Genomic DNA, 15,653 nt, shown 5'->3' with positions numbered 1-15,653 from the left:
TGAATCTTCTGAGTTTCAATAATAGAATTTTTTTTTAAAGATTTTATTTATTTATTTGACAGAGAGAGATCACAAGTAGGCATAGAGGCAGGCAGAGAGAGAGAAAAGAGGAAGCAGGCTCCCTGCTGAGCAGAGAGCCCGATGCGGGACTCGATCCCAGGACCCTAAGATCACGACCCGAGGCGAAGGCAGCGGCTCAACCCACTGAGCCACCCAGGTGCCCCAAAAATAGAATTTTGAGTGAGTTAAAAAAATATGCACACACATACAAAAATATGCACATATACCATATAAAGTAATATATAAATATATAATTATAAATATAGAAGTATAATATAAAGTTATATAAATACATACTTATAATCTACTTACATTATAATAAAAGTATATTATATGATATACTTGCACATATTCTATATTATTATTATATAATTACTATAATTACATGATATACATAATATATAATTATGTAAACATTATCTATAATGTATACTAATAATTAAACCTATGATAGAATATAAAGTAAATATGCACATATATACTATAAAGCAATATATAAATACAGAAAGTAATGTAAGGTAATATATAAATAAAATAAAAACCCATGTTTAAAATACATGGACATTGTGGCTAGATTTCTTTTTTTTTCTTTAACCATTAGTTTGGTAAGTATTTGCTGCTTTCATTAACTATTTGTTTTAATATGGCTTATCTCCCCATTTAGTTTGAATGCTATTTACAGATGTGTCTTGTCATGTGACTCTTCTGCTCATCTTAGTTTCTAAAAAGAGCCTCTACCTCCTAGTCCTCAAACTTTATTTGTTGGCTAATTTGTATTCAGCTCAACTTATTAGAGTTTTAACACTGAGATAGCCTTATGAATATTTAGTTTTAAACATTAAGTTATGGATCCATATAAAATAATTTTGTTGAAGACCTGAACATTTGGGGATTCACCGTCCATGCATTTAATCTACAAATTTGAAGCCTCACAACTTTTTTTTTTTAATTGCACATTGGTACCATACTTGTAAACAGCTGAACCAAGTATAAAAATATTATCTATTTTTTTTAAAGACTTATTTATTTATTTGAGAGAGAAAGAGAAAGCAAGAGTGGGGAGGAAGGGCACAGGGAGAGGAAGCGGGAGAAAGAGACTTTCTGCTGAGCAGAGAGCCTGATCAGGGCTCCATCTCATGACCCTGAGATCGTGACCTGAGCAAAAACCAATAGCTGCTCAACCCACTGAGCTACCCAGGTGCCCCAAAATGATTTGAATTTTTGCATGTGGATGGTCACTTTGAAGGGCCTCACTGCTAAATTTTATTGTCACTACATTTATACTATTAAAATCTTTGGGGGGGATTCTTTTTTCTTAATTCAGTGAAGAGAACAAATAGTATGTATTATAATAATCACAAAGGAAGAAACTAGAGTGCCAATCAACTGCCTCAGTGTGGGACAGGGACACAACAGGTGGTAGATCCAGTCTTCAAACGTCAGCAATCTGACTCCTGAGCCCACACTCCCTACCACCATGCTAGAGTTAACTCACTTGACAAGTGTCACAGATAAAGGGACACAGACATTTGGTCTTGTAGAAACTTTATGTACATGATCTGAATGATTATCAAAGTGATTTATTAGAATATTAACCTATGATACGTTGCTCTTCTAAACAAGAAAAAGGGGGTTGTGGAATAATCAGGTAAATACATATGTCCCAGCAAAGTTTGCTTTTCAACTACATTTATATTAAATTAACTTTAATGATGTTTCTAAATAAAGAGATAAATAAAAAATGAGTAATTAATTCATAGAGCAACAGATGATTAGTAATCTTGTAATTGTTAGTGGAGTGAATATTGGGAGGATATAAGAAATAAAAGGACACAAATTTGGAATTTTTCAAACAGGGAAACATCATAAATGAAAAGCATAGGCCACAGTTACTGGTAGATACAAACCAGTGTAAAGTTAGTACAAAGCTTTTAGTCCAATACCATCTGGAGGAGTGGGTGAGTGATGATAAGCCTGGGCATTACTTGTGACCTCAAATGGAGTGATCCTCGAGCTTGATTTTTTTTTTCCAAAGATTTTACTTATTTATTTGACAGACAGAGATCACAAGTAGGCAGAGAGGCAGGCAGAGACAGAGAGAGGGGGAAGCAGACTCCCCGCTGAGCAGAGAGCCCTAGGTGACCAGGGGCTAAATCCCTGGGTCCTGGAATCATGACCTGAGCTGAAAGCAGAAGCTTTAACCTACTGAGCCACCGAGGTGCCCCTCACAAGCTTGATTCTTAAATGAAAGTAAATGAATTATTATTATTTTTTTCAGTTGGTGACAGGATGCTACTGGGTCTTGAAAATAAATTGGGGACCATGGGGTGGCTGGGTGGCTCAGACATTAAGTGTCTGCCTTCAGCTCAGCTCATGATCCCAGGGTCCTGGGATTGGGCCAGCATCAGGCACCCTGCTCAGTGGGAAGCCTGCTTCTCCCTTTCCCACGCACCCTGCTTGTGTTCCCTCTCTCGCTGTGTCTCTCTCTATCAAATAAATTAATTAATTAAAAAAAATTTAAAAAAAGGTATTTTAAAAAATTTGGGGTGGAAAAAGATTTCTATATATATTACTGAGATTACAAAAATAGTTGCTAATTTATCTCTTACAAAAAACATTTTAATAGTACATGACTCTCTGCCTTCCATGGTATTAAAACAAGAAAGCAGAGAGATAGGTCAATTTGCAAAGTAACTTCTTATCTGTCACAGGCAAACACTAGAGTTAAGCAATTATTTAAAGATTTCCAGTGTGTCCAGACAGGGTTTCTCTGAAATCAGGGATACTTCGGAATGATGCTGGAAAATTCATGGCACACCTCAATGAGACAAATCACATTTCAAAACCAGGTCATGACAGAACACAAAGGGAAAAACAATCCTATACACGCACAGGTGAGAGAATCAATGTTTTATTTATCCAGCACAGAGTCTCCTCCACGTCAAAGAAAACCGATAGGCACCGATCAATGTAAGTTTTCCTCTAGCAAAAGCAGTTAAAGAGGAAGTTTTTATGGCACACTGATGATTCAGTGTGTGAGGACTAAAGCTTTTTATGGCTATGGGAGTTTCCTTTGAAAATCACATGACTGAGGTGAAAAATGAATAGAAATCATTAAATATGTGTGCTTTTCTTTTCTTTTTTTTAACAAATTGAAATTAAGGCAAGAACCAGGTAACCTAAATGGTTTTTCCTAACCATGATTAATTATACTTCAGAGACTGATAAATGTGTTTTTCTAGAGGACCGCAACCCAAAGCAACATCACCAGATGCTCTTGATTTTTTTTTAATTTAGACAGTCCCTTGGATTCAGGATCATTTTCAGCTGAGTTACTGGAAATGACATGTTATTTTACTTATTCCCTGAAAAATCAGTCTGATAATTTATGTCCAATAGAAATGTAGGTATTAAAGAGTCAGACTGGGAAATACCAATATAAACATGAATAACTCAGAGACATATCTAAAGGACAGTCAGCAGAGACATGCGGCTTGTCAGTAAAAAGATACCATTATGCATGAAAGGAACTGGCAGAGCCATATTCTACCATGATCTCTTGACTCCCCCACCGCAATCTTTGAGTTGAACAGATGGTGAGTTTAGGATGACTGTTCACTTAGCAAAAGAAAACCAATTCTGCTTTGGCTCGGCTTGTTCTTGCCTTTCTGCTCTCCCTGGCCAGGTGATGCAACCAACAACAAGGACTTTGGCCAAATCTCTATGTTGCTACAGAATCAATCATTTAAGACACAACCGATCTCTTCCTTCTCTGGGGTTTTAGTTCAATAACTTAATAGCCAGTACAATCTGACCATCCCTCAAGATCTATAAAAATGGTTGGAAAGTTCTCCCTTAACTCTCATTACCACATGCGGCCTGAAGAAATCCAATGACCACTGTGTTTTGCGAATTTCCAGAGGATTTCATTCCTCTCAAACTGCTTCAAATGATAGACTCCTGCTTCAAAATACACTTTTTATATTTATTATTTTGGAACCCATAATAGGAAGTTTTAGCACCTCCTATGATTTCAGGCCAAATCACTCATAAACTTGGGAGATTTTACTGATGTTCTGGAGGAACAAAAGAAGATGTTTCCTAATGCAAGCCTCTCAGGACAGTAGGCATCACCTTTCCTAAAATCTTCAGCTGGACAATCATCACAGTGTTCTGTTGAGCCCTGGTGCTTCCTGTATCAGACCTGCCCCCTCTTTAAACTCTATATGTTTATGAATATATGTATCTGTAGGTGATTTATTAATCAATCTCATTCAATTTTAACCATGAATAAAATTGATTATTGGAATAACATGCATTTTCATATTAGCAGGATGGGCTCTATTACGTTGTGGCAGCGAAGAATTCCTCAATCCCTCTGCTTTCACACAATGAAAATTGTATTCCCCACCCACATAAATATTTCTGTGATTTCATGTAGCTTTCCATGTTGGAGGTTCCCCAGAAATTGATGGACAGGCCCACCCATGATTGCAGCGGCCATGGAAGACAGGAAATGGAGAATTTTCCGTGGACTTCTCACTTGATACGTCCTTGGTCATAACCAATCCCAACATCAAAAGTGCAGAGAAATAACAGACTTTGCTGTGACTTCAACAGAAAGACAAGCAGATATTGGTGAAGATTACTGATAGCAACATGTCTCTTGTATGATATGCAAAGCCTCCCATATGTTTGAGTCTGAAACTGAATTTTTTATTTTATGCACCTATACCATTCCAATAGCACATTGGCTTATTTATACTACATTTTGATATTACAGGTTTATAATAAGCTTGAGTATCTGGCACTTTGGGCTGAAAGTACAAAAAGGCTGTTTTCGATTCTTATCCTTGGCGAAATTATTCTTTTTTTGTGTTCATGTCTGTATTTTTAATTTTCTCTGCTACTATATTTTCTATCACTGCTATGCATTTGGGCAAATGCAGGGGGGTAATTCTTTAAACATTAACACTAATTTACCAAACTGCGATGCATGGTTTTTGAGAAATTCATTTAATGAAACACAGATTAAGCATCATCTGTATTTCACATTTCCATTCTAAAATACGCAGTTATTATAAATGGAGAAATTGTCATGTTTCCAAAGCTTGAACTGCCTAAAGGTGACTCAGTCAGACATGTTTCATGCTGAAGAGAATCGCTCTACTCTCACCTACATCCAGATGAGCAAACCCTTCATATCAGAGGCGCTCCAACAGTGAAAGAGCTTGGACTTTCTGCCAGGTCTAATTTACATTTACACTACAGTCAAAAAATTACTTGGTTTGACAAAGGTATTCTTTTCTCTCTATTTAATTCCTTGTCTCTTGTCAGCAAAGAGATGCCACTGCATGTCAGCAGAAGCTGTTCCGCTTCCAGATCCGAAGGGGTTGGCAACATCCTACAAATGGAAACAAAGCAGGTAAAAGAGGTGTAAGCCATCAAACAGATGTTATCAAATATTACTTGATTTACTATTCCATTCAAGCTTGGTCGGTTTCAGCAGCCACCAGACCCTGATAACTGGAGTCTTCTGTAATTACTCTGTATCTATGAACTGGTCACAATGCCATTCCTGAAAGAATTCAGTCCCTGGTCTGAAGCCTCTGCCAGGGAAGGGCTACTGTTGATGAATTCTCTTTGTTCAGACCTCCCAGCTGACTGTCTCAGAAGTGCCCATCAAGCCTGCATTTGTGCAGACTTGAGTAAATCCACCTGTGTTTAGAGCTGGTGGCTCACTTGCTCTTTCATCATTTCAATTGCCTGGACAGACACATCTCCAATACGGCCCCTTGCCCAGCGTTGATTGATACAGATCAGTAATGGCAAGATCTTTTTGCTTCCTAGCCCAACAAATGCAATTACCACTCTAGCTGCCATCTTGCTGGGAATCCTACCACACCAAGTGCAAGAGCTATCTGTTGCTTCCAACACTGCTTTATCTCCTGAGTTTGAGCGCTGGCTCTGTGACCTAGCCCAAGCCTTTCCATTCCCATGACAGGTCTTCCTTCCTAGCTTGGTTAGTTTCTAGACTGGTAAAAATAGGTGGATTACCCACATGTGAGGACCAACTCTTGATCTCCCTCAGTAAGGTAAGAAGAAATGTGTGCCCCAATCAGTGGAAAATGCAGCATATCTTGTATATCTTTAATTCAACATCCCTTTTATAATAGCCTAATACATACTATCAGTTCAATAAAAGTACTAGGATTTAAGTCACAGTATAGGGCAAAACACACAAGGAAAGTCAAAGAAACCAAAACAAACAAATTTAAAACATTTTAAATATTAGCCTTTTTAGTTTATGGTTCTAATTTTTATATACAAATAACCAAATATATTTGTGTTTATCATTTGAATGTAGTTATATTATCTCTTCATAGGTTACCTTTGTCATTTTGTTGTTGTAATAATCTAATGAATTATGTTCCCAAGGTTCTCAAAGGTTACTCTGCATGAGAATTACCTGGTGCACACGTTAAAATGCAGAATTGAGGGGCACCTGGGTGGCTCAGTGGATTAAGCCTCTACCTTGGGCTCAGGTCTTGATCTCAGGGTCCTGAGATGGAGCCCTACATCAGGCTCTCTGCTCAGCAGGGAGCCTGCTTCCCCCCTCTCTCTCTCTCTGCCTGCCTCTCTGCCTACTTAAGATCTTTCTCTCTGTCAAATAAATAAATAAAATCTTTTAAAAAATGCAGAATTGATATGTAGCCCATACGTTCTCATGCAAGGTATCTGGGATGCCTACGGGAAAATGAATTTTTAGCAAGAGCCATAGTGACATTAATATAAGTAACCAGAAGGCATTTTGAGAATCCTTGATAAATGCAAATTATTTAGCACAATGGCTGTCACATACCAAGACTGTATACATTAATGTTATGATATATAAGTGAAATGGAGTTGGAATGCTAACATGGTAATGCTGACCATACAAGTCCTCTATTACAAATGACAGGGAGAGCTGTGAGAGTGGCTGCAGAGTGACCACTGGTGACTCCTGTCCAGCCCCAGGTCCAGGACAAGCCACCATTCCCGTGCTGAGTGTCTGATCATGTTCTCAGATCATGAGTCTCACATTTTTCTGGTGGAAATGCTGATGGGCTCAATGTATTGTGTATTTTCTCAGAACCAGGTCCTTAAATATTGTTAGATTTACACATCACACTCTCAGCAATCACACATGTGCCTCTGTGCTATCTGTGTTACTAAATGTGCAGAACCAGTCCTAGTGGTCTGGGAAGTCCTAGTGGTCTGGTCTGTCCTAGTGGTCTGGTCCCAACTGTCTTCTTTTAGTTTTTAAAATTTGTGAGCATGACCTCTATTCTTGGCCTTGTCACTCCATTTATTTTCCACTTTAGCCCCATGGACAAAAAAAGCCCCTTTCACTGGAAGTAAAATAAATTTAGCCTGATAATATAGGAAGTTGCATGGTACCTGCTCAGTTTTCCCTGCAAAATTTCATCACAGAAAAGCACACTATCCAGCAGAGACAAATCAATCATTTATTAGACAAACTAGTATGCCATGAATTTGATTTCCTAGGAAATAGGATGGTAATTAGCAGAATCATAGGGCTTGATTTGGTCTTGAACAGCTTTAAGAGAATCACTCAAAAGTGTAGACAGAGTTGGTTACTGCCAAAATTACACAATTTGTGGCAATCACCCATAGGTTGTTCTGCTGAAAGCTTAGTGTTGATGATCATTCCTTTCATTGAAGGCACAGCTATTGGATGAATCACTTGTTAGAACAAAGATTAAAAAAAAATATCCTATAAGTTGACCTCTTAGAAAATATGTTCCTGAAAACTTGTCTTAAAAAAATTATTTATTTGAGATAGAGAGAGAGAGCAAACACACAAGCCAGATGGAGGGGCAGAAGGAGAGGCAGTGGGAGAAGCAGGCTCTCCACTAAACTGGGAGCCTGACGTGGGACTTGATCCCAGGACCCCAGGATCATGACCTGAGATGAAGGGAGAAGCTTAACCAACTGAGCCACCCAGGTGCCCCTGAAAATTTGTCTTAAGACAGTGGTTTACCCATTGGAAAAGAGTGCAGGAAGGTATGTTTCCCAGGCAATGGCTACATGTCTTCCATGGGCAGGGGCCAAGCTGGCATGTGGCACTACTATGTGCTTAGCAGGAGAGAGTAATGGACCAGAAGCAGGGAGAAGAGTGCTGAAAGGGACTTTGGATGGTGCTGGAAGGAAAGCTTTAACTACATTACAGGTGGGTCTAGATTTGTCTGCTTCTAAATAATCTTAAGTGACAGATTTGACTGGGCTCATCCCAGGAGCTGGTTGGGAGAACTAACACTACTGTCTGGCACCATCCACTGGGTAGAACATGTTAGAAGAACCACAAATGAGATTAACATGCTTTGAAATTGACTCTTAGCAGGAGGAGGGATTTAAATTATTTGCTGATATCAAATTCAAAAAACATCTTTCATCTTCTTTTTTTTTTTTTAACTTTATGTTAAACTGCTGAACAGTGTTTCCAGAATTAGGAATCTAAACCAAATTGGAAAATTAAAAAAAAAAAAACAAAAAAAAACTATTTGTATCCTGTCTAATGTCCCCTCTATCATGATATTGGCCTTCAAAAATAATTTCCGTTATTCACTTTCCCATATATGTTTATAGAGAAATGAGGAATAATTTGATAAGTAGAAGATATATTCACGCAAGTTGTAGGATTTGACTGCAATAGATCTAGAGAACAGAGTTAAAACTGGAGTGCAAGAGACCAGGAATTCATCCTGAGCCAGTTCCAATTCTGGAGGAACTAAGGGGTAATAGCCTTGTCAGCCACCCACAGTGGTAACTTGAATTTCAAAAGCATTAAAAAAATGCAGTTTTCATCTACTCTGGGATGCTGGATGTATTAAAACTGATGGGATCTGGTAGCTCAGCACAGCATTGTCCCGGTATTTGTGATCAGGACAATGGCTCAGTCTGTGTCCTGGAAAGTGAACTCAGGTTCAGTATACCCTCAGACTACAGGAACAGGAACAACCTGTCATCTTCGTGAGACTGGATGTCAGAGAGGAGTTTTTGTTTTGACTTACTTCAGCTTGTGCCTTTCAAAACATGTGAAATAGAACCATATTCTTGTGATAGAGAATCAAAATCCAAGGTGACCTCAACCAAATCTAGCTAACGGGTGTTTCGCCTTTAACTGAAGTCTTCATCGAGTATCAGAAAATCACATTCCACCTGTAATTATGGACAAATAGCTCCGCACAGGTAAAATTCTTACCAACCCTTCAGTTTCCTTATAGAAAAAAAGGTCATTTGTATATTTCAGACTGAAAACCATTCAGGAGGTAAGGTTTTTCTTGCTGTTGCAATAATAATGTTGCACCTGGATACCAGCCACTGGATCTGACATTACAGACCTCAGCATTCATGCAGTCTCAACAAATGTTTCACTCTGTGAGATTAGGAAGGTTATAAGCCTCATGGCAGACTTTTAGTTTAAACTTCCTTCCCAAGAGATGACTGGCTGCTCTGAGCATACCATAGACATAGGTACCTGTGAGAGAGAGCGACTTCTTCACTGGAGTTCAATCCAAACAGGGCTTCCTGGAAAAAGGGTTTCTCCACTCTTTTCCTATTTGTTAGCAACTGTCTTGAGTGATGAGGGAACAGAAGGCTGTCTGAGGACAAAGCAGAAGCAGACATCCTGAAACCTTCCCCCACCCCCACTTCTGGGTAGGACATATGTAACATTCTTTAGGAATCTCCCAACTATCTTAATGTTGATACCTTGCTAAGAAGAAAAATGACCTTGACAATGGCAAGGCCTCTGGTATCCCGTATCCTGTGCATCTTTAGCACAAGAAAATTCTTTGAAACCTCCCTTTTTCCAACCAACCTACATAATCCCTCACAACCCCAGGCCAGCAGCTCTTTCTGCCCATGGGTCCGGTCCCCGTGCTTTAATAAAACCACCATTTTGCACCAAAGATGTCTCAAGAATTCCTTCTTGGTCATCGGCTCCAGACTCCACCCCATTGAACCTCACCTATATTCTAAAACTTCATCATGAGGGCTCCAATACTCATTCAAATAAGTCCTGAGTTTTTAAATATAGTCCTATTCTAAATAAATATTCTCTTGGAAATCATATGTTAATTTTTTTACAAAAAAAAAAAAAACAGCCAAGGTACAGGAATTGTATTATACTAATGTACATAAAATGTATTCTTGGTCACAGATATTCACTCTGTTTGGTCTTTAAAACTTATTTTAAATACTATGCCAGAACTACCCAATGTTCAAAAGTCTTAACTAGGTGATGTATCAAGAAGAATTAAATTTTGGTCACTCTATGTCACTGTGATAAAAATATTTTATCACAATTTAGTGTTTATTTTCTACCTTACGACTGTGAGCTTCATTCATTCAGAAAGTTTGTAGACATGTGTTGGAGTTAGAGAACTGTGGATGATCCCAGAAAATAGAGTTACTAACTCAGAACAGGGCCCAGTATGTTAACTACAAACACTCTTTCCCTCTCTGACCCTCAAAGAAAGTTTTCATTAACATGTTCTTTCTCTTTCAAATAAACTATCCATTGACTACTGCATACCATAATTGGTTTTCCCTGTAGCACTGGAGTAATGAATATGTGATTCATTCAATGACTTATTTCATCTATTGGACTATATAATGTCCTAAGCACAAAAGAAAGGGCCAACAGGTAACAGCTCCAGATTAAATACCTATTGATTCACTTAGTGCCAAAAGAAATGCAAAATACCTGCATAAATTGTCCAAAGCTTACATTTTACCTACACAAATAAGAGCTTCTTTTGAAAGGGTATGCCCTAAATCCTTTACAATAAGCCTAGACAGGGAGGGAGAACTACATCCCTGTGAATCATGTGGACACCTGCAGGGGTCACTTATTTTCATGTAAAAGTAACAGATGGGGGTAGAATAAATGTGGTTTCCACAGAGGGTCTGAGACTTAGTGATTAAGCTGGTAAACCCAGGTAAGTTAGATAAGAGACTATTTTTTATAGTTCTGAATTCATTTTGTAAAGACAATAACAGACAGAGTTGTGTATTCCAAATTTATTTTTAAATCCCTTAGAATTACCAACTTGTAAGGCAATACACTCAATAATTCAGGGCCAGGCTTGTTTGTTTGCTTTCCCCCTTCTTCCAGCATTGGTCCAATGGAACTTTTCTCAATTGAGCAGCAAGTAAAGTTGTTCGGTGATGCTTATTTGCTGTGCTAGAGCTAGAAATAGATTATAGCTCAATATGGTAATGACGGGGTTTTGGAATATAGATGAAGTTTGATGGGGCGAGGCAATGGCCATGAAAGAATTCTTGAGATGCCTCTTGTGCAAAAAGGTGGTTTTATAAAAGCATGGGGACAGGACTCATGGGCAGAAAAAGCTGCCCTGGGTTTGTGAGGTGTGGCTGATTATATACTTGGGAATTGGGGGAGGTAAGGAAAAGTGAGGTTTCAAAGAGATTTTTGTAGGTTAAAGAAGACTGATAGAATACTGGAGGCCTTGCCATTGTCAAGTTAACGTTGTTTACCCCTCTAGTAAGGCATTAACATTAAGATTGTTGGGAGCTTCCTGGAGGAACTTTACACTCTACCCACTTCAAGTATTTGTCAATGGGCTGCAGATTATAAGGACATTTAAATGTCCTTACATTCCCTTCTGGAAGCTAGGTTATTGATAGAAATGCTTTGTTCCTGTAAATTGTTAAGACATTTATAAACTGAGGGAGATCCCTGTCTTGCAGGATTGTGATATCTATAAATTAACCACGTGTTTTTCCTTTAGGGCAGCCAGGAGCGTATATCCCATCTGGGGGGTTGGGGGTGTGGGTTGTCAGCTTTTGCCTGTCCTCAGCTTACCTTCTGCTCCCTCGTTAGTGAAATACATAGAATGAGAGGGAAATGCGAATAGATGCCACACACCCCATGGAAATACCCGCTGGTCACCATGATGCTTATAACTGACACACTATTGTATTTCTCTGATTTTCCTTTTCTTCCCTCTTTTTGGTGGAGGGTATTTAGTTGGCATTTATACAATAAAGTTTTGCAAAACCTGGACTGAATCCTGGCAGAAGGACCAAGAGGCACTCAAAGACTTTAGAGGATCAGAGGTGTATTTAAAAATACACCTCTGATCCTTTGGTTATTCACCAAAGATCTGAGCCCTGAGCACAAGCTGGGAGGGGAATTTATACCCTTCTACTTCCCATACTTGGTAATTTTGGAGCGTGCAGGAAACAGGGTAGAAAAGAAGAACCCAGAAGGACTTTGAGACAGGGACTGGAATTCCCTTGTTGGTTTGGTCAGCCGCCTTAGAGTGCAGTTTTTCCCTATCAAAGTTAAGTATGATTTTTGGAGTAACTTCCTTTTATGAAACAGAACTGAGTAAGCACACTGGCTACAAAATGAAAAGGAGAGGGCTGAAAGTTGATGATAAAATTAAAGAAGATACAAATGAACAGAAAATTATCCCATGTTCATGAACTGGAAGAATTAATATTATTAAAATATTCATACTACCTAAAGCAATACACAGATCGATTCAATGCAATCCCTATCAAAATTCCAATGGTACTTTACACAGAAATAGAAAAATTAATACTAAAATTTGCATGGAACTGATGTGGGAAACAAAGGCAGAAGAAAAATTATTAAATTTCCTTACCTACTGACAAGCCCTTAAAACAGGCAGAGTGACTCTCCTCTAGGGACTCAATTACCCTCACCTTAAGGCTTTGCTAAGGGCAAAGGACAATCCTAGCCTGACCGACCCCAACCCCAACCAGGATCCTATAAGTCTACTTTAACAATTCCTTTGAAAAAACTTTATCTCTAAACCTCCAAGACAGTGTCGACAATCATTCCCAAGCATATGGCCCACTGATATACATCTAAAGGGTCTCACGAGAAGGTTTTATTACTGGTAATGAATAACCTTTTCCCCAGACAATAGCTAGCCCCTCAAGGTCCTAGAAACCTTGCTTCCAAAATTCCTTAGAGACTTACATCATCCCTAATCTCCTCTCCAACTTATAAGTATATAATAGACCACACTTCACATCCCAGGGGCAGCAGCTCTTCCTGCCCATGGGTCCTGTCCCCATGCTTTAATAAACCACCATTCTGAACCAAAGATGTCTCAAGAATTCCTTCTTGGTCATTGGCTCTGGACCTCACCCCACCGAACCTCACCTATATTCTAGAACTTCATTAGAACCACAAAAGACCTCAATGGCCAAAGTAATACTGAGAAAAAAGAACAGAGTTGAAGGCATCCTATTTCCTGATTTCAAATTATATTCAAAGCTGGGTGTCTGTTAGAGGCACTGAGTTAGGCTGTAACAGGATACCTGGAGGCCAGCAATGAAGTCAGAGGCCTGAGCTAGGAGCACTCCAAAACAAAGCCACAAGAAGCCCGATCAAGCCAGACAGACCCAAAATGGCAGATGCCAGTATAGGAAACCCCTGAGCAAAGAAGGAAGAAGAAGAGGGAAACCTGCTTCCCAGGAATCCTGCCTCAAGTAATGAATATTCTACCCCCTGGTTAACAACTGTCTATAAAAGATAGAAACCCAAACCCCATGGTGTGCATCTCTGTTGCCTGCTCTCATATCTTGAGAGTGTACTTTTGCTTTAACAAATTTTCTTGCTTGTCATTTGCCTGCTGTGTTGTTTGTCCTTGAATTCTTGCTCCTGATGACACCAAGAGCCTTTGGCGACATCTGTGGGACAAGCAGGGTCGAGGTCCCAGGGCCTGGGGTTTCCCAGTCTACCCAGCACAAGAATGAAACTGGACCCTTACCTAAGAACATGCAGAAAAATGAACTCAAAATGAATTAAAGACTTCAATTTAAGACCTGAAGCCATGTAAGTCTTAGAGGGAAACATGCGGAAAAAACTCCTGGATGTTGGCCTTGGCAATTTTTTTTTTTCTTGGTGGGAGTTTGTGACACCAAAAGCTCTGGCAAACAAACAAACAAAAAGTGGGATGACATCAAACTGAAAACCTTCTGGTCAGTAATGGAAATAATCAAAAAATTAAAAGGCAACCTACAGACTGGGAAAAAAATAGTTACAAACCATATATTGGATGAGTTAATATCCAAAACATATAAGGAATGCATATAATTCAATAACAAATAATAAGTGACCTGATTACAAAGTGAGGAAAGCACCTGAGTAAGCATTTTTCTAAAGACAATGTATGAATGAATGGCCAACAGGTATAGAAAAAGCTGCTCAGTATCACTCATCATCAGGGAAATGCAAATCAAAACCACAATGAAAGATCATCTCACAATTGTTAAGATGGCCATCTATTTTTGGTGGGAATGTAAATTGGTATAGCCACTATGAAAAACAGTATAACGTTTCCACAAAAAACTAAAACTAGAACTGCTATATGATCCAGCAATCCCAATTCTGGGTATATACCCAGAGGAAATGAAATTAGTACCTTGATTCATGGTGATACATGTATCATACATACATACACACACACATACATACATACATACATACCTTGGTGATACATGTGTTCCCATGTTCATTGTAGCATTATTCACAAGCCAAATATGGAAACAACTTATATGCCCGCTGATGCAGGAATGGATAAAGAAATGTGGTAAATAAAGACAATGGAATATTATTCAAAAGGGAAAACTTGTCATATGCAACAACATGTATGAACTTGGAGAACATTATAACAAGTGAAATAAGTCAGAAAGAAAAAGAGAAATGCTACAGGATCTCGTTTATGTGCAGAATCTAAAGAAGTCAAACTCGTTGTAACACAGAGTAGAGGGGTGGTTGCCAGGGGCTGGGGGTTGGGAAAACGGGAGATGTGGTCCAAGGCACAAAGTTGCAATTAGGTAAGATGAATAAGTGTACAGCTCTAGTGTACAGTCTGATGACTATACTTAATAGTGTTGCACTGAATACTGGAAATTTGCTAAGAGAGTAGATTACAGGTGCTCTCAACACACACACACACAAACACACACACAGGCATACAAATGGTACCTATTCGAGGAGATAGATATGCTAATGAACTTGGCTGTAGTAATACTTTCCACTACGTATATGTATGTCAAATCATCATGCTATATACCTTAAGTATAAAGTTTTTATTTAAAATTTAAATATTAGGAATATTTAATTTTAAATATTAGAAAATTAGAAATAACTGAAAATTCCTAGAAAAAACAGAAAGTTGACAGTGAAGACAGAAGCTTAAGAATTCTCAGAATTTGAGAGAGGGAAAGGCATGCAGGTGGTGTTACAAACATGAGTCGAGAAAGAAAGGGGTTATTAAGTGCTGATACTAACAGGTAATGGCAATGGAGCAAGGTAGATGATCGTTTTCCAAATAATTACCACAGAAACCTCCTCAGAGAAGTTTCAAGGGAAGAGAGAGCTGAAGGGTCTATTAAGTATTTGCTGGATTCTTTAAGGAAGTCTCACCAGTGCTTCAAGGATAAGTTTTGGAGATGGTAAAAGTAAGAATGTGTGACATATGACAGGAAGACTGAAGAAACATCAGCTTATTTTGCAAAAT

Source organism: Mustela nigripes, chromosome 4, assembly GCF_022355385.1.
Source record: "Mustela nigripes isolate SB6536 chromosome 4, MUSNIG.SB6536, whole genome shotgun sequence".
NCBI lineage: Eukaryota > Metazoa > Chordata > Mammalia > Carnivora > Mustelidae > Mustela > Mustela nigripes.
The sequence above is the reverse complement of the archived record's forward strand: the minus strand, read 5'-3'. Positions refer to the sequence as shown.